General features: G+C 41.1%; 2 protein-coding genes across 6 annotated transcripts in view; one reads left to right on the forward strand and one right to left on the reverse strand.

Moving 5' to 3' along the window:
• slc48a1a (solute carrier family 48 member 1a) overlaps window positions 1-23990 on the forward strand; it is a 1064469-nt gene that overhangs the window by 488809 nt on the left and 551670 nt on the right. The gene's annotated exons all lie outside the window — the stretch shown is intronic.
• The window catches only part of hdac7a (histone deacetylase 7a), a 291449-nt gene that overhangs the window by 201688 nt on the left and 65771 nt on the right, over window positions 1-23990 (reverse strand). Inside the window, exon 1 of one of the 5 annotated variants that reach the window (XM_051924334.1) lies at window positions 5048-6025. The exons of 2 other annotated variants lie outside the window; for them this stretch is intronic. The gene's annotated coding sequence lies outside the window, so the exon portion shown is untranslated. Of the gene's footprint in view, window positions 1-3754; window positions 3935-4171; window positions 4668-5047; window positions 6026-23990 lie in introns of those variants that run through there. 2 more of the 5 variants (XM_051924335.1, XM_051924336.1) reach the window with 2 other exon arrangements.

A 23990-nucleotide genomic window follows, 5' to 3' on the forward strand; every position in this document is an offset into this window, starting at 1 on the left:
TGCACTCCATTGGGGCCACAGTGCCTTCTGTCTGCTGAGTGGGGTCTCCACCTAAACAGCAATCTGGACTGAATAAAGATGACATTTAAAAAATAAATAAAAAATTGAGGGAGGGACTGAAGAACAGATGGGAATGCTGCCATCCTACGAATACTGAAGATTATATCACATGCAAATATTTTATACAGAAGAATATGTATAAAGCACAAATGAGAGGAATAAAAAAATTAAAATGCTGCTATCTAGACTTAAAAAAAAAAAAATAATAGGAATTGATACATATCCATTTATACATTGATATGTGTTTCACTTGCTAGTTATAGACATACGTACTGTACATGCACCAATCTCGCTCTCTCTTTATTAAATACCTATGTGTGTATATGCATGGAAATAAATGCTAAAAAATATATAATAGAAATGTATGTATGCATATCAAATCTATATGTGTGTGTCTTATATAATATAATACAGACACCTGCACACACGCTTCGGCTGGAATAAACACCAGGTGACACGCTTTAAAAAGCCACCTCAGGACACGAGTACACAAATCTCTCTTACTAAACAGACTTTATAACCAGCAGTTAAAACACACACACACACAAATAAAAGAAAACAATCAGGAATTGTTCCTTTTAAGTAGTAAAGCTGCTAGTAATCACTAAAAAGTAAGTTATATGCCCATCCTAACCAAATCAAATAATTAATGGAAACTGAAAGGGACAACTGAATTGCTTCCTATTTTACAAAATGCAACCCCTCAGGTTAGAACCTTAAGGATGACGAAGAGAACGTTTGAAACGAGGGGCCGCATAGACTCTCGGCGCCCGATCACCGCTGACACAATTCAAAACGTACAGAAACAGAGGTGACGGAAAGCAAATGCAAAGAAGCTCCTCTTCACCGACAGGCAGTATGAGGATAAGAGTGAGATCATCGCATAGGGAAGTGAATAAGGTTAGCACTGCACTTCTGAACTTCAGAAATGAATGGACTGCAAACAACTAAAGCAGAACGACACAAACTGAGCAATAACTAATTTATGAAAGTAACACACAAGTTGTTTAATTATCACAGGCATCTACTGCAAATTCTACTTTAAAAACTAAATACACGTCTTCTTTCATTCGTCACCTGCCTACATCTGATTTGCATCCATTCTATGCATCTCATTTGCTTTCATTTCTCTATTTTAATCTACTTTGTCTTTCAATTCCTTCCATCTGTCCATCCATCCATCAATCAATGTCCAACACCTGAAGGTTCCTGCTAAATGGTGTATGGAGCCACTCAGCTGCAACACAGCGCAGACGAAGAACCAGTCCTGATCTACTCTCACGTATGTCAGGGATTATTACATTTCGCTAGCTAAATAGTCATCACCCGGACTGTGCTTGAAATACATTTAATATACAGGGGAAGAATTTCAGTTCATTTACATTTATTTCAATAGTGATTACATCTTGCCTGAAGAAGGGGCCTGAGTTGCCTCGAAAGCTTGCATATTGTAATCTTTCTAGTTAGCCAATAAAAGGTGTCATTTTGCTTGGCTTTTCTCTAATAGTGTTTACATAATAATTAAAGTCAAATTTGATATGATAGTGCCTATGTAGAGACAAATGTGAAAGGCACTATATTATTGATAGAGATAAACAGAGATAGACAGACAGATGTATACGAAAGCACTATATAATTGAGATAGAGAGACAGATGGACACACAGATAGATAGTGCCTATCTATCTGATAGAGATAAACAGACAGAGATGTGAAAGGCACTATACTAGATAGATAGATAGATAGATAGATAGATAGATAGATAGATAGATAGATAGATAGATAGATAGATATAAAAGAAACCATACACCATTTGGATAAAGGAAAGCAGTACATATTAAAAATAGAATGATTATCATTATCTGTCTGCTTAATTATCTTTAAAAGGGAATTGGTAAAAATGGTTGCATGAAAAATTCTCCACTGCTTTTCTTTTAGCTGTTATAGACACGCAAACAGATAAAGAAAATAATAGAAAGTTGTCTCAGGTTTTCTTGTATTCTCCTACACATTAAAGATTTGGTTTTTGGTTCTCCCCCCATATTAGGAACCCTTTCAAAGCCTAAAGGGTCAATTTGATGTGCAGAGAACTCTTCCCAAGGTTTTTGCGATGGCTTTTGTAAATAACGGTTCTACGAGGAACCATACACACCAGTAAAATGCCATTACAGAACTGTTTTTAAGATGGGCATACATTTGAAATGAGTCTCTAACCTTCTTTTCTTTTTCTGTTTTTTTTAACTCCTTTAAATAAAGAAATAACCTTTAGCCATTTTTATCTTTTGCAGATACATGATGACACAGCTCACAACATATTCTAAACAAATAAAAAAAAAATTTTAAAAGATGATTGTTATCAAATAACAAATTAAGAAAATACACCACCTAACATGTAGAACATGCACATTTTGAATATGTTCTTGTTGTTTTGAGAGAACATTTCCATGTTCTGTAACATTATTTCATTTATAAACAAATTTAAGTGACACTTGAAAGCCTTCTGTATTTGTACTCGATAATTAAAACGAACAGTTTCAAACGGTTTGGAATATCTCAAATAACAACTTTGACAAAATATATGTTGATGCTACACAGCTCCTTTTATTTGATGGCACCTCCACTTCTGGTATTTCCAAAACACATTTCAACTTTGAAATACACAGTAACTTTCATCAGCTGAGCACACCGCCTCCTTGACTCCCCCACACGTTTTAAAACTCCTCCAATGTGTACATCGCATTTGTAGTAAATAAAATTCATAGTCATTCTGGAGCAAACATTCATCTTAAAAATCCAAGTGACATCAGTAGGTTCTGTTCCACATTGCTAATTATTTTAACTTTTTAAAATGGCTAATTTTGCCTAACCTAACAGAAGATGAATCAGCTGAACTTTATGCTTACTTTTTTTCTATTCTATTTAGCACCACAGATAAACATAACATGATTAAATCTGACTTAATTTTCCACAAACATCACAAAAAATAAATAAAAATAGAACAGAACTAATGGAAAATCATTTCTTTTTGTCCACAACATACAGTATACAGTTATCATCCATCTGTTTAATTATCTTTAAAAAGGAGTTGATAGCAATGATTTCTTGCTGCTCCAGATAGACAGACAGAGATATGAAAGGCACTAATTGACAGAGATAGACTGAGATTGATAGATATGAAAGCCACTATATAATTGATAGAGATAAGAAAGGCACTATACAATTGATAGAGATTGATATGAAAGGCACTATACAATATAAATACACATTAACAAAGATCATTTGTTATATACATAAATGTTTCTTGAACACGGATGGCCTTTTCATTTTTCCTACTATCAGCAAAACTTCTCCCGGTATCTCACGGAATTTCCGACCTTGTCGCGCCGCGTTATCCTGCCGTGTTAGCATTTCGGTGCTTCTCTCTCTAATCCAGATTCTCGTTTTTATTTTTACTCTGTACGCTCCCCAACTAATGTTTATTAACTAAAAAAAATCATTGTTTATTGTTACTGTTTGTTGTTTTATAATGCACCGTTTTCTTGATATGAATCAAGTGCAATCCAAAAATGAAAACGGTTCCTTTCTGCGTCTCCATAACTACACAAGTCGATGCTTTCATATTTGTTCATTCATTCATTCACTGATTCGTGTTAAATTCACGTTTTTCTCTGACAGCAATGGCACGCGCTTATTTACCTGAACAAAGTTGAATTGGAGCGCACTTGGCGAAGGAACGAGACCGAAATTAAGTCACACTGTAGTTTCGGGGATCACGTCTACGAGAACAAACGAACATTCAGGAGGATGGGAGGCGCAAACGCAGTCCAGAGGAGGGGATAATAACTATTTTGTGCCCTCCGTTTCATACGAGTGTACGTATGTATGTTCAAGTTTCAACCATTTGACACAAAAAAAAAAAAATCTCAACATAAAACGTGAACGAAGGATTTGCGATTAGTTTCTTTCTCGTTCCCTCTTGCCGACCTCCGTGATTAGCAGTAAACTGCATGAGTTTACTCTCCCCACCCCCGTCCCGAGAATCTCACAAACTAAATTTCACTTAAGCTGTCAGTTGTGATTTGCAACAAACAAGGAAACATACAAAAAATTTACCGGAAGAATGTGCGTGTTTATTTTTATCTCAGATCATCATGTGAAACCGCTTCTCCTGGTGAGAGTGAAGCTCATCCGCCAATTTTCGTAATCGACTTGGGCTCACCAAATGCAGGCCATGGACCACCGTAGGGGAGCGAACGTAATTAACAATTAAGCTTTTCTCGTTCATATTGCAACCGACGCACGGGGCCACAATGATTACTTTAAAAAAGTAATAAATCGCCTTAGGTGCGTCATGTGGCAAGGACGAAAGCTCCGGTTACATTACACGATCACTTCTAAACTGTCAGCCTTCGGTGTTTCTTTCTGTCTTTGCTTGCTTCCTTCTTTCTTTTGACAATAGTTTGCAAACTGCGGCGCCGCTGCCGTTCGGACATCCTTCTTCCTGTAAATTCTCCGGTTTAATTGACACAGAAGCGCACCCTGGAACATCATAATGAAAAGTGGGACTTCTGTTTTTTTTTTGTTTTGTTTTTTTTAATTAAGCACAATCATCTACTCGGTAAAGAAGGCTGGGCAAGCGTCACTACATATGAACTTTTTTTACAAGGTAAAAATGAATAAAACGAAACACTTGCATTGCACTTTCCCATTGTGTTAATGTCATCGAGCGCGTACCGGTCACTATCAAAAACACTTTAAAATGGGAGCTCTGCGCACATTTAGAAAGTTTCTGTTTCGCGACTCCGAAGGTTTGCATATACATTCAGGATCGTAATATCTACTCGCTTTGCTCAAGCCACTAATAAAACGAACTTTTCACACCTGCCGAAAGTTTGTGCTGAAGCTTTTTTTTTTTTTTTTTTTTTTTTTTAAAGAAACTCTCGTTGCACTTCCTGAACTTCTCGCTCTGTCTCGAATCGCCCTCCTCACCTGCGCGGCACGTCCCCCTGTGGATCCAGGCTCTGAGGGTTCATCCAAGGCGGACTGAGGTGCGGCGCGCGTCCCAGTGATCTGGCGTGAGGGGCGGTGGGCTACGAGGAGCGGTAAGGGAAGGTGGGGTGCAGGCTTGCGATCAGGTGTCGCACTCCGCTCTTCTTTCTCACGCACTCACTCCCGGTCGTCTTGGTGTGTATGCTTGTTATGAGAAGGCACAGTTTAGCTAACTCTCGAGGCTGCCGGCGACCAAAATAGCAGAAGAAGAGGCGTCGCCCTCCAAAAATAGCCTTTGACATCACGGGGCTTGCTTTCAAAAAAAAAAAAAAGCCATTGTTTCCTGTAGCCGCAGCTTATACGCGATTGGAGACCTGAGCAGCCAATCCGCGCCGGGCAAGACGAGGCTTTTCCTTTTATCTTCTCACTTTTGTGAAGTTCAACTTGTTTTTCAAAGCTGCAATCGCGTAGATTACATCTACTGATGAAGATTAAAAGAAAGATTGTTAGCCGTTCTAGAGGTGTACAGTTTGCTCATCTTCAAACCGAAACCTTTTGGATTATCGTATCGTGTTGTGTAAACTTCCGTGAACGAGCAAACCAACTCCTCGCAAATATGCAACGAAAACCAATGTATGCGTTATATAGCGTCTTTATCAGATCACCTCCTAAATCTTCCTCAGTTAAATCGGAGTGTCTGCAAATAAAATGCCGTCTAAACTCGCCGGACCAGAAAACAATCCGTCCGATCCCAAATTCTCACACCTGTAACTCGTCTCACCGAGAACGAAACGGACGAGCACGCAAATCCAGCGGCTGCTGAACGAACATGACACGATGGTGTTGTACGTAACGCCACTGTCCTGCACAGTAGTTGCATGTAGATTATGTCATAAAAAATGACATTATGTAATTTTGCCACTGTTTATCGTTAGCTTGTATTTAAAACTCAAGTTACTTCTTTTTAGACTTATTAAAAAAATTAAGTTTTTTTATGTAGTCTATTTACACAAGAAAACGTAACTTGCCTTCTCACTTGCATTTCACAATGACAGACAGAAATAAAACAAGCAAACAGACAAGACAAGGTAAAAACTTACACAAAAATTGTAAGAAAAAGTTTACATTATATTAATATTATCTTCTATCGTTTAGAAAGTACATTTTTCCTAAGATGGCTACATTAAGGAAAGCACTCTGGATTGTTTTATTGTTACGTTATCTGTCATACATTGCATTATCTAATTAGAGTATTATATGATAGATAGGTAAATAGATAGATACATAGATAGGTAAATAGCTATTATAGTGCCTCTCACATCTATCAATCTATCATTCAATGCATTATCTATCTAGCTACTTACCTACCTGGTGTATAGTGCCTTTCCTATCTATCATCCATCCATCTATTATCCAACCCGCTATATCCTAACTACAAGGTCACGGGGGTCTGCTGGAGCCAATCCCAGCCAACACACGGTGCAAGGCAGGAAACAAACCCACTGCAGGGCACACACTAGGGACAATTTAGGATCGACAATGCACCTAACCTGCATGTCTTTGGACTGTGGGAGGAAACTGGAGTACCCGGAGGAAACCCACGCAGACACGGGGAGAACATGCAAACTCCATGCAGGGAGGACCCGGGAAGCGAACTCCTAAGTGTGAGGCAGCAGCGCTACCCACTGCGCCACCATGCCGCCCCCTATCTATCATATAGTACTCTATTTTATATAGTGCCGTTCATATCTATATATCTATTATAGTGCTTTCAACATCTATGTATTATATAGTGCCTCTCACATCTATATATCTATTATATAGTGTATTATCTATCTAGCTATTAACCTACCTGGTATATAGTGCCTTTTCTATCTATCATATAGTACCCTAGCTATTATATAGTGCTGTTCATATCTATATATCTATTATAGTGCTTTTCACTTCTATCTATTATATAGTGCCTTTCCTATTTATAATATAGTGCATTATCTATCTATCTATCTATCTATCTATCAACAACATTTCTTTATATAGCACATTTTCATACAAATTATGTAGCTCAACGTGCTTTACATGATGAAGAAAAGAAAAAAAAAAGACAAAGAATTAAAATAAGACAATACTAATTAACACAGAATAAGAGTAAGGTCCGATGGCCAGGGAGGACAGAAAAAATCAACTCCAGACGGCTGGAGAAAAAAAATAAAATCTGTAGGGGTTCCATGCCATGAGACCACCCAGCCCCCTCTGGGCATTCTACCTAACATAAATGAATAGTCCTCTTTGTATTTAAGGTTCTCACGGAAGGACTTGATGATGATGGCCATGCAGACTTCTGGCTTTTAATCCATCAATCTAGGAACATCATGGTGCTTTGATTAGGTGGTGGTGGCGCAGGTCGCCACCACAGAAAACCAGGGAAAACAAACACAAGAGAGAGTAGGAATTAGTACAGATTTTAGAGTTATGAGAAGTAATGTGTTTTTAGTAGATTTTTAAAGTGCTCAATTGTGTTAGCCTGGCGAATTCCTATTGGTCAGCTATTCCAGATTTTAGATGCATAACAGCAGAAGGCCACCCGCCTCACCACTTCTTTTAAGTTTAGCTCTTTGAATTTTAAGCAGACACTCATTTGAGGATCTAAGGTTACGATTTGGAATATAAGATGTCAGACATTCTGATATATAAGATGGAGTGAGATTATTTAAGGCTTTGTAAACCATAAGCAGTATTTTAAAGTCAATCCTGAATTACACAGGTAACCAGTGTAGTGACATCAAAACTGGAGAAATGTGCTCGGATTTTCTTTTCCTAGTGTGGATTCTAGCAGCTGCATTCTGCATTCGTTGCAAACGATTTATGTCTTTTTTGGGTAGTCCTGAGAGGAGTGCGTTACAGTAATCTAGTCAACTGAAAACAAAAGCGTGAACTAATTTCTCAACATCTTTCAATGTTATAAGAGGTCTAACTATTGCTATATTTCTTAAGTGAAAAAATGCTGTCCTAGTGATCTGATTAATATGCAATTTAAAATTCAGGTCACAGTCAACAGTTACCCCTAAATTCTTTACCTCCATCTTGACTTTTAATCCTAACGCATCAAGTTTATTTCTAATAACCTCATTATATCCATTATTCCCAATCACTAACATTTCTGTTTGCTCTTTATTTAGCTTGAGAAAATTACTATTCATTCACTTAGAAACAAAAGTAAGACATTGTGTTAGTGAAACAACAGAGTTGGGGTCATCAGGCGCTATTGATAAATACAGCTGCGTGTCATCAGCATAGCTGTGGTAGCTCACGTTATGCCCAGAGATAATCTGACCTAATGGAAGCATGTAAATCAAAAGGAGCAGTGGACCCAGGATAGAGCCTTGTGGAACACCATATAGAATATCATGTGTTTTCAAAGTATAATTATCACAACTAACAAAGAATTTTCTACCTGCCAGGTAGGATTCAAACCAATTTAAGACACTATCTTATCTATCTATCTATATACCTTACTCCATTTCTATGTTAACTAATGTTGTCTTATTTTAATTTCTTATTTTGTCTTTTATTTTTCTTTTCTTCGTTATGTAAAGCACTTTGAGCTACTTTTTGTATGAAAATGTGCTATAGAAATAACTGTTGTTGTTGTTGTTGGAGGAGGCACAAGCCCTCCTCCGGTCTTCTCAGGCGTCCCGGCTGGGTACCACCCCCTATGTATCCCCCTGGGCACCACACTATCTATCTATCTATTATATAGTACATTATCCATCTAGCTATTAACCTATCTGGTATATCGTGCCTTTCCTATCTATCCTGTAGTACCCTATCTATCTCTGATATTCGTTATTAAAAAGACATTTGGCACTGGGGAGAAAGGAAGGAGTTTCTGGAGCAACTTGTGTGGGTCTTTACAGTTGCTGTCCTCCCAGATTTACTGAAGTTAAGCTCTGCATCAGATGAGTGTCCGTCATTGTGGTTCTTCAGAGCGATACCATAGGGAAACCATTTTTGGTTCCCAAAAGATCCATCCTTACGAAGGTTCCAGAAAGAACCTTAAAGTCCATATCGAGGGCAATAAATGACCATGAATAGATAACAGATTTGTGACATTCAAATAAGCCCCTGATTTTGAAAGCAGAATTCCATAGGCTTAGGTCAGGTTTACTAGATCTGTTAGTATCCTGCACGTTACATTAAAAGTTCTGTTTTCTCTACATTATTATTATTTATTATTCACCTGTCTCCTTTATTCAAGGTGACTTATTATATTTGAGAAATTGTTACTTTTCCCCCAATTGGTGCACAGACAGGTGAAGTGACTTGCTTGTGGTCACACAGTGCCAGTACAGGATTTGAACCCACAAACACCTCAGGGCATGAAGTCCAAAGTCTTAACCACTACACCTGCCTAACACTTTAGGAGCCTTTTCAAAGCTGAAAGGAGCAGCTTCATACACAAATAGCCCGAACAAGGAGCCATGCTGCTCAGTAAAGTGTCCTTACAAGCGTGTACTTGAATGTCTATTTCTCTTGATTTCTCATCTTTTAATCCCTTTGGCATAGTCTGAGTAGTAAACCCGCTTGACAATTCACTGCATGTGGTACGTGTGCAGCTGTGTCGCTGACAAATAAATCTAGGATTCAGATTGAATTGGGCAAGAACATATCGGCCATTGGAGCAAAGCGTGTGAGGGGCAGGCTGGCTGGCGGAAGGCCCAGTTAAGTTGTCAGATCATAGGACGGAAAGAATGAAGACAATCAATGAATAAAAAAATCAAATTAAAATCAATTAAGAAAAGACAAAAAAGTGAAGCAACAATAAAAGACTTTAACCCTTACGACACCCCAGGATCAAATCTGTGCCATTTTTGTATTTGAAATTAGTAAAAGCGCCCTTAATTTCATCTGTTTAGGACGAAGCTTTGTAGCTTTTCCTACTTTGTGATCTATCACAATTAATTAACAAAAAATAAATAATTAATCTCTTAATATGTGGAGCTTCTAGTTTTTTTTGCTTTTTTAACCTTGCTATGTCTTTCAGGCTACAGAACAACTGTGACAAGAACAGGCCATTCAGTCAGCCTAGCAGGCTCGTCAATCCTATTCACCCAGATTGTCCAAAATAACATCACGTCAAGATTAGAAGGTTCAGACTTTAGATCTTAAACAAAGGGGTCCATTATTGTCCTGAGAGAAATAGGCAAACTGGAACTGACCGGGATGACCCAGATGGACAACTGCACAAGAAAGTAAGGACATCCAGGTGTGTAGTTTGAAGAAAAAAATGGCATACAGGTCCTCAGTTTGCTTTTTCCTTAAATACACGCCAAATAGCAGAGTCATCTGCAGCCAAGAAATGATGACTCTGGCATGCTGGCCTTTCAGTCTGAAAAAGGCTGACCTCTCCTCTACATTTCGGTCTTAATTTTAATATCGTCTTTCACAGACTGTTTTTTTTTACGACATATATAGATATATACACATAGTTAGATATGGCCAGGGCCCATGTGGGGAAGAGTGTGTGGATAGGACCTTATCTCCCCCGGGACACTAGAGGGCAACCCCCCTGCTGCTGTGGCTCCACGGAGTCCCACAGGGCATGCTGGGAGTTGGAATTCGCTGCAGTGCTGTTGAATTTTGTGGATACCCACCAGGGGTAGCCGTGGAAACGGCAGAGCCCGTCATGGCAGGAGACCACGGGACATCTGGAGCACTTCAAGGTGCTCTATAGAAGGAGACAGCTGCCACTACCAGAGTTGGGAGTGAGAGAAAGACAAAGCTTGCCGGAGGAAGAGTGAGGGCAGAAGGAATGAGAGAGAGTGAGAAAGAGAAAGTTCTGTTATTTGTGCCCTGTTGTTGCTTGTGTACTGTGCTGCTGTGGGGAGTGAAAGGAAAGCACTTCCCCACTGATGATAAACGTTTGCTGTGCTTTGAACTTGTGCCTGGTGTCTGTCTGTGTTGGGACTGGGCGGCTGGTGCGCCACCTGCAGGCCACTAATATATATATATATACAGTAATCCCTCCTCCATCACGGGAGTTACGTTCCAGAGCCACCTGCGAAATAAGAAAATCTGCGAAGTAGAAACCATATGTTTATATGGTTATTTTTATATTGTCATGCTTGGGTCACAGATTTGCGTAGAAACACAGGAGGTTGTAGAGAGACAGGAACGTTATTCAAACACTGCAAACAAACATTTGTCTCTTTTTCAAAAGTTTAAACTGTGCTCCATGACAAGACAGAGATGACAGTTCAGTCTCACAATTAAAAGAATGCAAACATATCTTCCTCTTCAAAGGAGTGCGCGTCAGGAGCAGTGACAGTCAGAGAGATAGAGAAAAGCAAACAAATCAATGGTGCTGTTTGGCTTTTAAGTATGCGAAGCACCGCGGCACAAAGCTGTTGAAGGCGGCAGCTCACACCCCCTCCGTCAGGAGCAGAGAGAGAGAGATAGAGAGAGAGAGAGTTTGTTTTTCAATCAAAAATCAATACGTGCCCTTCGAGCTTTTAAGTATGCGAAGCACCGTGCAGCATGTCGCTTCAGAAAGCAGCTGCACAGAAGGTAGCAACGTGAAGATAATCTTTCAGCATTTTTAGACGAGCGTCCGTATCGTCTAGGTGTGCGAACAGCCCCCCTGCTCAATCCCCCTACGTCAGGATCGGAGAAAGTCAGCGCAAGCGAGAGAGAAAAGTACATTGGGTAGCTTCTCAGCCATCTGCCAATAGCGTCCCTTGTATGAAATCAACTGGGCAAACCAACTGAGGAAGCATGTACCAGAAATTAAAACACCCATTGTCCGCAGAAATCCGCGAACCAGCAAAAAATCTGCGATATATATTTAAATATGCTTACATATAAAATCCGCGATGGAGTGAAGCCGCGAAAGGCGAAGCGCGATATAGCGAGGGATTACTGTATATATATATATATATATATATATATATATATATATATATATATATATATATACACGAGGATTGTCTGGGTTCCGCGCGGAATCACTCGAAATAAGCAGCCAAGGATTTTTTTTTCTATTTTTCTCATGTACTTCGATCCTTTTTAAATTTTTTCCAAGTATTCACCGCCAACATCAATGCACTTTTGGGCTCTTCTGACCCACGCCGCAAAACACTCGCGAAAGGCTGTCTTTGGGCGGTTGTCCAGCTGTTCTTTGACAGCTGCAATCAGTTCCTCTCGAGTTTCGAAGTTGTGGCCTCGCAGGGGTTCTGTCACCTTCGGGAAGAGCCAAAAGTCACATGGTGCAAGATCAGGCGAGTAGGGTGGCGGGTTCAAAACGTTGACACCACTGTCTTCAATGAAATGCTTTGTCGCATTAGCCGTGTGAGCTGGCGCATTGTCATGATGCAAAAAGTGCCTTCGCAAGTTCTTGGACCGGCCACAGTTTTCCTCTCCATCAGCGGAATTGACGCGACAATGCCATCGATGTTGAAAAAGATGGCAAACATGGTGTGTTCCACCGAGCGGATTAAACCATCAGAAAAGTCGTAAAAAATCATCACTCGAAAGTCACGCAAGCACGGAGTTGGGAGCTTCACCGCTAGCGCCAGCTGCGCACTCTCAGTTCATTTGCTTCTCATGTTCATTCTGAAGGAAGAGAGGGAGCACAACATCTGAACAAAAACATGCAACCACTTGAATAATCCCTCTACACAGCAGAACAGGTTTCGACAGGCTGACACTCGACAAACGATAAAATTCCACGCGGAACCCAGACAACCCTCGTGTATATATACAGTATATATATATACATATACAGTCATGGCCGAAATTATCGACACCCCTGGAATTTTCCCAGAAAATGCACCATTTCTCCCAGAAAATTGTTGCAATTACAAATGTTTTGGTATAAACATGTTTATTTCCTTTATGTGCATTGGAACAACACAACAAAACAGAGAAAATAGCCAAATCTGACATCACGTCACACAGAACTCCAAAAATGGGCCGGACAAAATTATTGGCACCCTTTCAAAATTCTGGGTAAATCGTTTTATTTCAAGCATATGATGCTCGTTTGAACTCACCTGTGGCAAGAAACATGTGCTGGCAATATAGCAACCACACCTGAAGTCAGTTAAAATGGAGAAAAGTTGACTCCGCCTTTCTGTTGTGTGTGTGAGTGTGCCACACTAAGCATGGAGAACAGAAAGAAGAACAGAGAATTGTCTGAGGACTTGAGAACAAAAATTGTGGAAAAATATCAACCATCTCAAGGCTACAAGTCCATTTCAAGAGTTCTTCATGTTCCTTTGTCCACTGTGCGCAACATAATCAAGAAGTTCACAACACATGGCACTGTAGCTAATCTCCCTGGACATGGACAGAAGAGAAAAATTGATAAAAGACTGCAACGAAGGATAGTCCGAATGGTGGATAAACAGCCCCAATCAACTTCAAAACATATTCAAGCTGTTCTGCAGACTCAGGGTGCAACAGTGTCAGCTCGAACTATCCGTCGACATCTGAACAAAATGAAACGCTATGGCAGGAGAGCCAGGAGGACCCCACTGCTGACACAGAAACATAAAAAAGCCAGACTGGAGTTTGCCAAAATGTACTTGAGGAAGCCAAAATCCTTCTGGGCGAACGTCTTGTGGACAGATGAGACCAAGGTAGAGCCTTTTTGGTAAAGCTCATCATTCTACTGTTTATAGAAAACGGAATGAGGCCTACGAAGAAAAGAACACAGTACCTACAGTCAAACATGGTGGAGGTTCTAAGATGTTTTGGGGATGTTTTGCTGCCTCTGGCACTGGATGACTTGACCTTGTGCAAAGCATCATGAAATCTGAAGACTACCAAAAGATATTGAGGCACAATGTAGGGCCCAGTGTCAGAAAGCTGGGTCTGCGTCAGAGGTCATGGGTGTTCTAGCAGGACAATGACCCCAAACATACCTCTAAAAGCACCCAGAAATGGTTGAAGACAAAGCGCTGGAGAGTTCTGAAGTGGCCAGCAATGAGTCCGGATCTAAATCCGAATGAACACTTATGGAGAGATCTCAAAATTGCTGTTCAGAGAAGGCGCCCTTCAAATCTGAGAGACCTTGAGCAGTTTGCAAAAGAAGAGTGGTCAGAAATTCCAGTTGAGAGGTGTAACAAGCTTGTTGATGGTTAGAGGAAGCGTTTGATTTGTTATTTTTTCCAAAGGGCGTGCAACCAAATATTAAGTTGAGGGTGCCAATAATTTTGTCCAGCCCGGTTTTTGAATTGTGTGTGAAATTATGTCAGATTTGGCTTGTTTTCTCTGTTTTTTTGTGTTGTTCCAATGCACATAAAGGAAATAAACATGTGTATACCAAAACATTTGTAATTGCAACAATTTTCTGGGAGAAATGGTACATTTTCTGGGAAAATTCCAGGGGTGCCGATAATTTTGGCCATGACTGTACATACTGTACACACACTGTGGTCTGAACACACGCCAGTGAGCATTACACAAACATATTTGCTGTTGGTATAAAGGAGCCCCCCATTGCGTTTCTTGACACACTTCTGCTGAATGATTTGTTGTCTGAAAGTCCTCAGTGTTGGTGTGTCACAGAGAGGATGTGCAGAGTTGTTCATAACAGCACTGAGTTTTGTTTTAATTCTCTCCTGTGCTACGACCTCCAGGGATCCAGAGTGTGTAGCCTTTTTAATTAGCTTGTTGATTCAGTGGGCCTCTCTTGAAGCGATGCTACAGCTTACTGCACCACAGCATAGAAAATCAAACTGGCCATCACAGAGTTGTAGAAGATGTGAAGGATGTCACTTCCGTCATTAAAGGAGTGCTGTGTCCTAATGAAAGAGCCTGCTCTGCCCTTTCTCATATAGTTCCTCTGTGTTCCGAGACCAATCCAACCTGCCATTAATTTGGACCCCCAAGTACTTGTAGGAGTGGACCACCTCGACATCCACTCCCTGAATAGTGGCCTGACATAGAGGCTCTTTGGTGTGGCGAAAGTCAATAAGCAGTTCCCTGGGTTTGCTGATGTTAAGATTCAGACAATTTTCGTTGCACAAAGATGCCCCCAACTCCTCTCCTCTGTCTCATCCCCCTTTATCAATACACCCCATAAGTGCAGAATCAACAGAGGATTTCTGCAAGTGACATATCCTGATGTTACATTTATAGTCTGAGGTGTGCAGAGTGAAGCAGACAGTAGACAGGCCTGCTCCTTGTGCTGCTCCAATTTTAGTCCCACAGTCATTAAGTCTCACAAACTGACAGACAGTCCATTACCCAGGAGACCCCACAGGCTCATCCACCTGCATATCTCCGAGTTTACCCCTTAAGAGGAATGTGCTGGATGGTGTTGAAGGTTGTGGAGAAATCAAAAACACCTCATCTTCACAGTGCGGCCAGCCTTGTCCAGCCTGGTGGAGCAGACAGATAATCGCATCCCCCACTCCCATCTTTGTCTGATAGGCAAACTGCAGGTGGTCTACCACAAGAGGACTCATATAGTCCAGGACCAGCCTCTTAAAAGTCTTCTTGATGTGAGACATACAGTAAGTGCCACTGGTCTGTAGCCATTAGGTGAAGAACGCGAGTAATGCGGGATGTTTTCCACAGCAGTGACACTTTCTGGAGCCTTAGTGACTGACTGAAGAAGTGACAGAGGACACCGCACAGTTGGTCAGCACAGGCCTTAACAACTTGAGGACTGACTTCATTGGGTCCTGCAGTTGTCTCCTTACTTGGTCTTCAGTTACAGGTGGTCCACACTGATGGTCAGAGGTGGCCTTGTCACTGGCCTTCCAGTTAATGATGTAGGGGGGACTGGTCATTGGAGGAAGGTGGCAGTGCGAGAGAAGATCTATTAAAATATGGGCTCAGTGCGTTAGTTGATGCTGCCAGAAATCGGCCCACACCAAGGGCTCAATGCAACTGACAATACAAACACAAGGGCTCATGGGGAATGACACTGTGAAGGCCACAGTGGAGTCTGCGCCCAAGACTTTATGTTTTTAAATCTTACTCTTCAGATTAGGCTGTCTAACCTTAAGGAAGCCCACCGGCTGAGTGCTGTTTTTGTAAATTCTTCATTTTAGCTCCGCTGCCATGTGGACAAAAGTGCCTTAAAGGAGGCCTCCCCACCTACTGCCCTGTGATCAGGACCAGATGCTAATTTACAGCCTGGGAACACTCGTCACTAATGCTTTCCAGAAGATATCTTTTCTCTGTTTGTGTCTCTCCCCGTCTCTCAGGTGATCCTGTTACACTAATCATGGACGGCTTTATAATGTACAGCTTTGAGGGTGAAGGATGAGAAGAAGCAAGCTGATCCCCTGGCGGCCTGATGCAACATCATTGTGGGTTCACGGAGTCACTCCTGTGTGTTTCAGATGGGGAGCCTCACTGTGGTTACAGACACGATTGCATAACGCGGAGCTGCGCTGAGCTCTGAATCACATCCGCCTCACGCCGTTATGGCAACACGCGCTGGCCCGCTGCTTCATATGAACCGAGTCCCAGGCGGCGGCCTGCATGGGGAGGTGCTGCTGTCGGCACCACCCGCCTCCTCAGAGCAAAGACCACCAAAGTCAGGAAGAACATTCTATGGAAGTCCAACTGGATGAGAGATCAAAATGGAAATGAAGGGAAAGCCCCATGGTGGAGCTGCACACCTAAAGCATTTTGCAATGGCGCGTGCTGTGAAAGGCGCTTTATAAAATACAGAAACAAAGGAAGTTTCATTGGGAGGAACTTGTTTTGGTGCAGCAGTCATGAAACAAGCACAAAATATGACAACGTGGCCCATGGCAGCGGACTGGTCTGGCCGGATTATGCTTTCAGCAAAATAGTGTTATGCAAAGAAAGAGTATGCACAATATAAAAGGCACTACACAGGAAGAATACACTACTATCTATTATTAATGCAAAGAAAGACTTTCTATATAGCGCCTTAAACAAAACGCTACACATTAATAAAGCAAAGCAAGATAGAGACACTGCAGTATATGAGTATAAAATATGCTATTGGGACAAAAAGAAAGGAATGGCTCTCAATAGAGTGCCATAGACAAAATACTATATATTATAAAAGACAGAAAGAAAGAAAAGATTTTCCATACACTGCCTTAGGTAAAATACTTTATATTATTAAAGAATGAAAAAAGACTTTTCTATGTAGTGCCTTAAACAAAATGCTGTGTATATCTAATACAATACAATATCTAATGCAGAGAAATAAGAAAAAGCTTCTCAATATAGTGCCATGAGCAAAGACTCTTCTGTATAGTGCCTTAAATAAAATGCAATGTAATACTAATGGAAAATGAAAGAAAGACTTGTATTCATATATCATACCGTAATCAAAATGCTGCATGTTAATTAACAAAGCAAAAAGTAAGGCTGCAATATATAAAATGTGAAAGAAAGAAAGAAAGAAAGAAAGAAAGAAAGAAAGAAAGAAAGAAAGAAAGAAAGAAAGAAAGAAAGATTCTCAATATAGTGCCTTAAAAATATTATTTATAATTAAAGAAAGAAAAAGCAAAGACTCCTCTATATAGTGCCTTAAACAAATGTTGTGTATTATTAAGGAAAGAAAAAACAAAAACTCTTCTATATAGTGCCTTAAATAAAACATTACATGATAAAAATGCAAAGCAAGAAACAAAGACTGCAATATACTATATAATGCACTACATAGAAAGAAAGAAAGAAAGAAAGAAAGAAAGAAAGAAAGAAAGAAAGAAAGAAAGAAAGAAAGAAAGATTCTCAATATAGTGCCTTAAAATATATATTTAATCAAAGTAAGAAAAAGCAAAGACTCCTCTGCATAGTGCCTTAAACAAAATGCCATGTATTACTAATGCAAATAAAGAAAAACTTGTATATTTATGACGCCTTAAACAAAACGCTACATGTTAATAAGGCAAAGCAAGAAAGAAAGGCTACAATAAATAAAATGTGCTAGAAAGAAAGAAAGAAAGAAAGAAAGAAAGAAAGAAAGAAAGAAAGAAAGAAAGAAAGAAAGAAAGAAAGAAAGATTATTGATATAGTGCCCTAAACAAAACATTACATGTTAATAATGCAAAGCAAGAAACAAAGACTGCAATATATAAAATGCACTATATAGAAAGAAAGTATGACATTTCACTATGGCGCTCAAAGCGAAATACTGTATATTATTAAAGGAACTAAAAAACAAAGACTCTGCTATATAGTGTCTTTAAGGAGTGCTATATTGTACTAACACAATTTTTTTGTATATTGTGCCTTAAACAAGACACCATACATTAATAAAGCAAGGCAGGAAAGAGAGACTGCATTATATGTATAAAAGGCACTATAAAGCATGAAGGACTCTACAATAAAGTGCCTTAAACAGAATAACCGCATTATATTATTATTTATTATTAAAGCAAAGGAAGACTATGCAATATATAAAAGGCACTATATAGAAAAAGTCTTCAGTACTGTGCCTTATACCAGCATCGCGTGGTCTCATATTCCCCCGTCCCTCTGTCTGTCCGTCCCTCCACCCATTCATCTATCAGCCTGTCCTGTTAAAGATGGCAGGGAGCTGGTGCCTGTCCCTAAAGCAGGAGGTCCAAGGCAGGATTCTGCCCTGGATGGAGCGGACCTCCGGCAGATGATATCTGTTACCCAGCAGTACTAGTGGAGGTGGTGATGTGCTCTTTAAAGGCACCATATGAAGACCCCCAAATAAGCCGGTGAGAATGCACCGTCACTTATGAGTTAAGTGGGGCAAACTGCCGACAGGCCGCTGGACGCATTTTTACTTTATGTGTGTCTGTCACATGCTCAGCAGCAACAGGAGGCGGGGTCAAAGGCGGTGAAGTCATAATTAGGTGACCGCTATCAGTATGACGGAGGTGAACGTAAGCCCCAAACTCCCCCCCCCCCCCCCCCCCCCCCTTCCCTGCTGCGCACATTTTTCTCCCTGGGAGACGAACAAACATGCAACTAGAGGAAGTCATTTGCGGTCGGGGCCCGCTCTCAGTTCTCAGGCTCTTGAGCAGCAGTAGGCCTGTTTTCCAAACTTTTGCAAGTCAGTTCTGTCAAGCAGGACCCATGCTGAGCTGGTGGGCTTTGAATCGTCAAAAAAAGGGGCAGCTCTGTGGGAGTCTCGTGTGCCCTCAGATTTGAACAGGGTCTCTCAAGGATATCTGCTCACTGTTGGAGGCGTGAGGCAGGCTCCTGAATAGGATGTGACCAGTGTTGTGTGTCCCGTACCTGCCTTCGATCTCATACCACACATGCAAGAACACAGAAGGTGCCACCTGACCTGACATCCTGTGATTCTGCGTAGGTGGGTGAGCAAAAAGCCTTGCTTGGTATTCTCCTCTTTAACTTGGTAATGGCGCTATATCCTGTAGCAAGTGATGGACTATTTAAAGAGAGAAGCCATTGCTGAAATGTTCTCAGCTGATCAAGAGTAGGCATGCGTTGGTACGGCAAAGCAAACGGGAGATGATCTGGGCAGAACAGAGGTTGGGATGCCAACCGACGCGAGTTTCCAGAGATTTTACACACCCAAACACTGGAATGGCTTCAAGTTGTCATCATGGAGAGGAAATAGGAAATGGCCAGCAGGTACACAAAGCTTCCATGGAGAGTGCCCCCTAGGCGGAGGGTAGCTGTCACACAAAGCAACCATAAATCCCCTAAAAACTAACACAAACCAGCCCTTCTCAATCAATCCTTCTTTATTATCTATGGCACCCTACCTAACTCAATACACCTTGGAGTAATGTGAGTGGTGGCCAGTAATGAGGGTCATTTCGTTTCTGGCAACGGTGGGATTTGAATTTCCCACCTTCTGCTTTCCAGCGCAGGTCTTCAGCACAGTTCTCCTTCACCTTTAGATGATCCTCCAGAACAGCTCCTCACATATAAAAACAGTACACCATGAGATGGCACGTCACCCAAAAGCAAGTGGCATCCCTGTGACACAAATGGGGGGGACAAGTGCTGGCATGGCATTTTGCTCCCCAATTCTTTGTGCTTCAATAATCCGGAGACATGGCTCATATTTTCAAACATCTCCCATCTAACAGCAATAATGGCAGTGACTTCTTTAGCCAATGGCACCACTGGGGCTTTCACTCCTCTCTCAGAAGAAAAGGGTAAACATCAAAGTAGACCTCATGAAGCATGGCAGAAAGGCAACAGGGAAGACCCTGTGTACCCAACACAGCTGTCCTTTATATAGTGCCTTTCAAAATGAACTCAGTGGAAAAAAGGAGCAGAAGTGCAGGCAATGGTTGGCACTAGTGAAGAAGGATGGAGCTTTACGAGGGCCTGGTGTTGGGAGAAACTGTCACAGGCATGAAGAATAGAGCCAACCCAGGGGGCAAATAATGAAAGAAAGCATTGCAGGGGCATCAAGTAAGAAACAGAAAGGTGGTAGCTGGGAGGACAGCTAGGTTATACGTGTGCCACGCTGTGTATTCTACTGGGAAGGCATGACAGACCTTTTAAAAGGGAGCTGGGGCACAAGACTGCAGGGATACTTGGGACCACCTAGGCAGAGTGCTGGTTGGATTGCTTCAGGAGGTATAATAATAATAATTCTTTCCATTTATATAGAGCTTTTCTCACTACTCTTTCATAGTGAGCCGCTTCCATCACCACTACATAAATGATGTGATGGCAGCCATTTTTGCACCAGTCTGCTCACAACACATTAGCTGTGGTAGGTAGTGAAAGAGAGAGGGACGATTTGAGATGAGGATGATGACCCTACTCTTTACAAAGGATGCCCACCTGGAGTCAGGACTTCAGTTTTACATCTCATCCGAGGGACGGTGCTACTTTTACAGCACACTGTCCCCGTCACTGCAGTGGGCACTGGGATCCTCATTCAGACCACAGGGTAAGCGCCTCCTGCTGGCCTCACCAACACCTTTTCCAGCAGCAACCCAAGCTTTTCCTACGTAGTCTCCCATCCAAGTACTGGCTGGGCATGAACATGCTTAGCTTCTGGTGGGTGACCTCTTCTGAAGTGCATGTGGTATGGAGGGCAGTCATGACCCTGGTAGACATTACTGGATTATTTCAACAGGCCATTTATTAGATGTCACCAAATAGTCACAGCATTTGAACGGCTTTAGACGTGAACTGGCATACCAACCAGGACTGAACAAAGATTCTTACTCATCCTTGAGGCCAGTACACTGGAAGGACCAGGGTAGAGGAGCATAGCTAAACATTTTCTCCCTCAATACACCAGATGGTAGTATCCCTGGGTTCGGGGGGGTTCCCACAGGGCATGCTGGGATTTGTAGTTTCAGGGAGCAGCCCTATTGGGTTCCATGGGGGCCATCAGGGGGAGCAGCTGGGATTCTTAGTCCCTACTTTCTAGGACTTCTGATCGACACGGAAGTGTTTTCAATGGGCTACGCCATAGCACCCAAAGAACTGCCAGGTCCAAGATAAAAGAAGCCGCTCGATTTCCGCCAGTCAAAGTCAGGTGGAAGAGGACGAAGCTTGCCCGGAGAAGTGGAAGGTGAAGAAAACGATTATTGTAAGAGCTGAGAAACCCTTTGTAAAGTATTTGGATGCAAATAAACCCTCTTATTATATTGGGACTTGGGTCTGGGGTTTGGGGTGCTGCAAAGCCCCCTATATATTGACTATTCTTTTTTTCCTATACAATGTATATTTTATTACTGTTTACTATTACCCTTATGTTACATGACATGACCTGTTATGTTATGACATTATGTTACATATGTCCATCCATCCATCCAGCTTCTAAACTTTATTCTCAGCAGGGTTGTGGAGCTTATCCCAGCATGAAAAGGGCACAAAGTAGAAAAATCCCTGGACAGAGGGGCGCCAGTCTGTTGACATTCCTTTTATTATTATTTATTTCTATCCAAATGTTGATTTATATTTTTAGTTGGTGAACCTCCGCAAGTTCATTTTGTACGGAAACGGAGTTAGTTAGTGTTACACCCCAAGAACGCACACGTCTGCTCCTTCTGTGAAGGCACTAGGAGTGATGGGCATTTCTATTCACTTTACTTTTCGGAACTAACCCTCTAAGTGAAGTGATTGCTTTTATTAATTTAATTTGTTTGAGGAAATGAGGGGACAGTCCCTTCTGATCACATCACATATACTGTACTGTATATAATTTAATAATTCGTATGTATATATGTGTGTATATGTATAATAATCTATATATATAAAGCCAAATACCACTGAGACTCACTCATCATGAAATCTCCCGAACCATGAGGACTTGGCCTATATGTGCTCCCTAAGAAACGGTTTTAAAAATTTTGTGGTCCAAGCGCAAAATTTCTTATAGTTTTTTAGACCTGTTTGCATGTCTGTCCGCTTTTCACAAGAGAACTACTTAACGGATTTAGATCGGGATTTTTTCTATAATTTGCTTGAACATTCCGTTGATTCTGCGACTTTCTCATCACGCTAAGTATCAGAGTTCGCTTGCGGTACCAAGTTATTAGCGCGAATCCGAGAGAGACAGTGCAGGGGCCCTCCTCACTCACGTCTCTCTCTCTCGGGCGTAACTTTTACTCCGCTTCGTTAGCGAACAACAGAACTACTTAACGGATTTAGATCTTTTTTTCTATAATTTTCTTGAACATTCCAGTTGATTTTGCCACTTCTCTCATTGCGCTAAGAATCATAGTTCGCTTGCCGGAGCGATATATTCACGCTAATCCAAGACAGAGACTGTGAGTCAAAAGGGGAAGGGGAAGCGTGACGTCAGGAGTAGAGAGCTGGGCGGGACCCTCCTGGCTTTCCTGTTTCATTAATACGCGGGCGATGCCGCAGGGCACGGCTTGTTATTCACATATTGACTTTTATGACTTTAACCAGTTTCAGTACACAAAGCATGAGAGCACATTTAAGGTATTCAATTAAAATAAGTGAACAGAAATTGAGCAAATTGATAATGACACAGTTCATGAATGACTCGGTTGATAATTCTTAATATTGTTTTTGACGAGGCGTTAATGTAATTTAATTTCTAATTTACTTTTTATCACGTCTTACTACGTTTTACTTTTTTCTACTTTTTTACTTTCACTTTTTACTACGTTTTATTATTCATCGGTATTTAAAATAGACAGCTGTAGTGAAATACTCAAGTAACTGATTTTCCATCTGTAATAACTTCCTCCCGCGCCCCGCGTACTCTTCCACGTTTTATACCAACTCCATCCATCCATCCATTTTCCAACCCGCTGAATCCGAACACAGGGTCACGGGGGTCTGCTGGAGCCAACCCTTATACCAACTCTTTATATTCAATCGCTTTCTGTAACGGAGGGGCGCCCCTGTGAGAGTTGGGTCTGGTGATCAGGGCTCTCACGGCTCCCCCTAGTGGTCATTGTGTGAATACACGTTAGTATTTGTACTGTTTAAAATGCATTTCCCCTGTGAACCTACTATATTGACTATTTATATACTGTATATATATATATATATATATATATATATATATATATATATATATATATATATATATATATATATATATTCACGGCATTCGAAGTCTGTGTCACAATCTGATTGTATGGGTGGTTACCTACCAGGTAACGCTTGTGGTTGGCCAGCGATCTGCTAACATCCGCCACGGTGCCCTCAGTTTGTGAAGAGCAGATCATAGAATGGTTGAAATAGTTTACTGTCAAATAAATGCAAAGAGTACACGACACGTGTTTCGTCCTCATTCTGGGCTCATCAGGTGTACACACTCCACTGCACTCCCTCTCGGGAATCGAACCTCGGAGGCGATGCCCCTAACGTTTCGCCACGGTGTGTGGTTCGTTTATTTGACAGCATGTAGATCGGGGTAATTACATTCACGGCATTCGAAGTCTGTGTCACAATCTGATTGTATGGGTGGTTACCTACCAGGTAACGCTTGTGGTTGGCCATATATATATATATATATATATATATATATATATATATATATATATAT

This window comes from Erpetoichthys calabaricus, chromosome 3 (assembly GCF_900747795.2).
Source record: "Erpetoichthys calabaricus chromosome 3, fErpCal1.3, whole genome shotgun sequence".
In the NCBI taxonomy this organism is placed as follows: domain Eukaryota; kingdom Metazoa; phylum Chordata; class Cladistia; order Polypteriformes; family Polypteridae; genus Erpetoichthys; species Erpetoichthys calabaricus.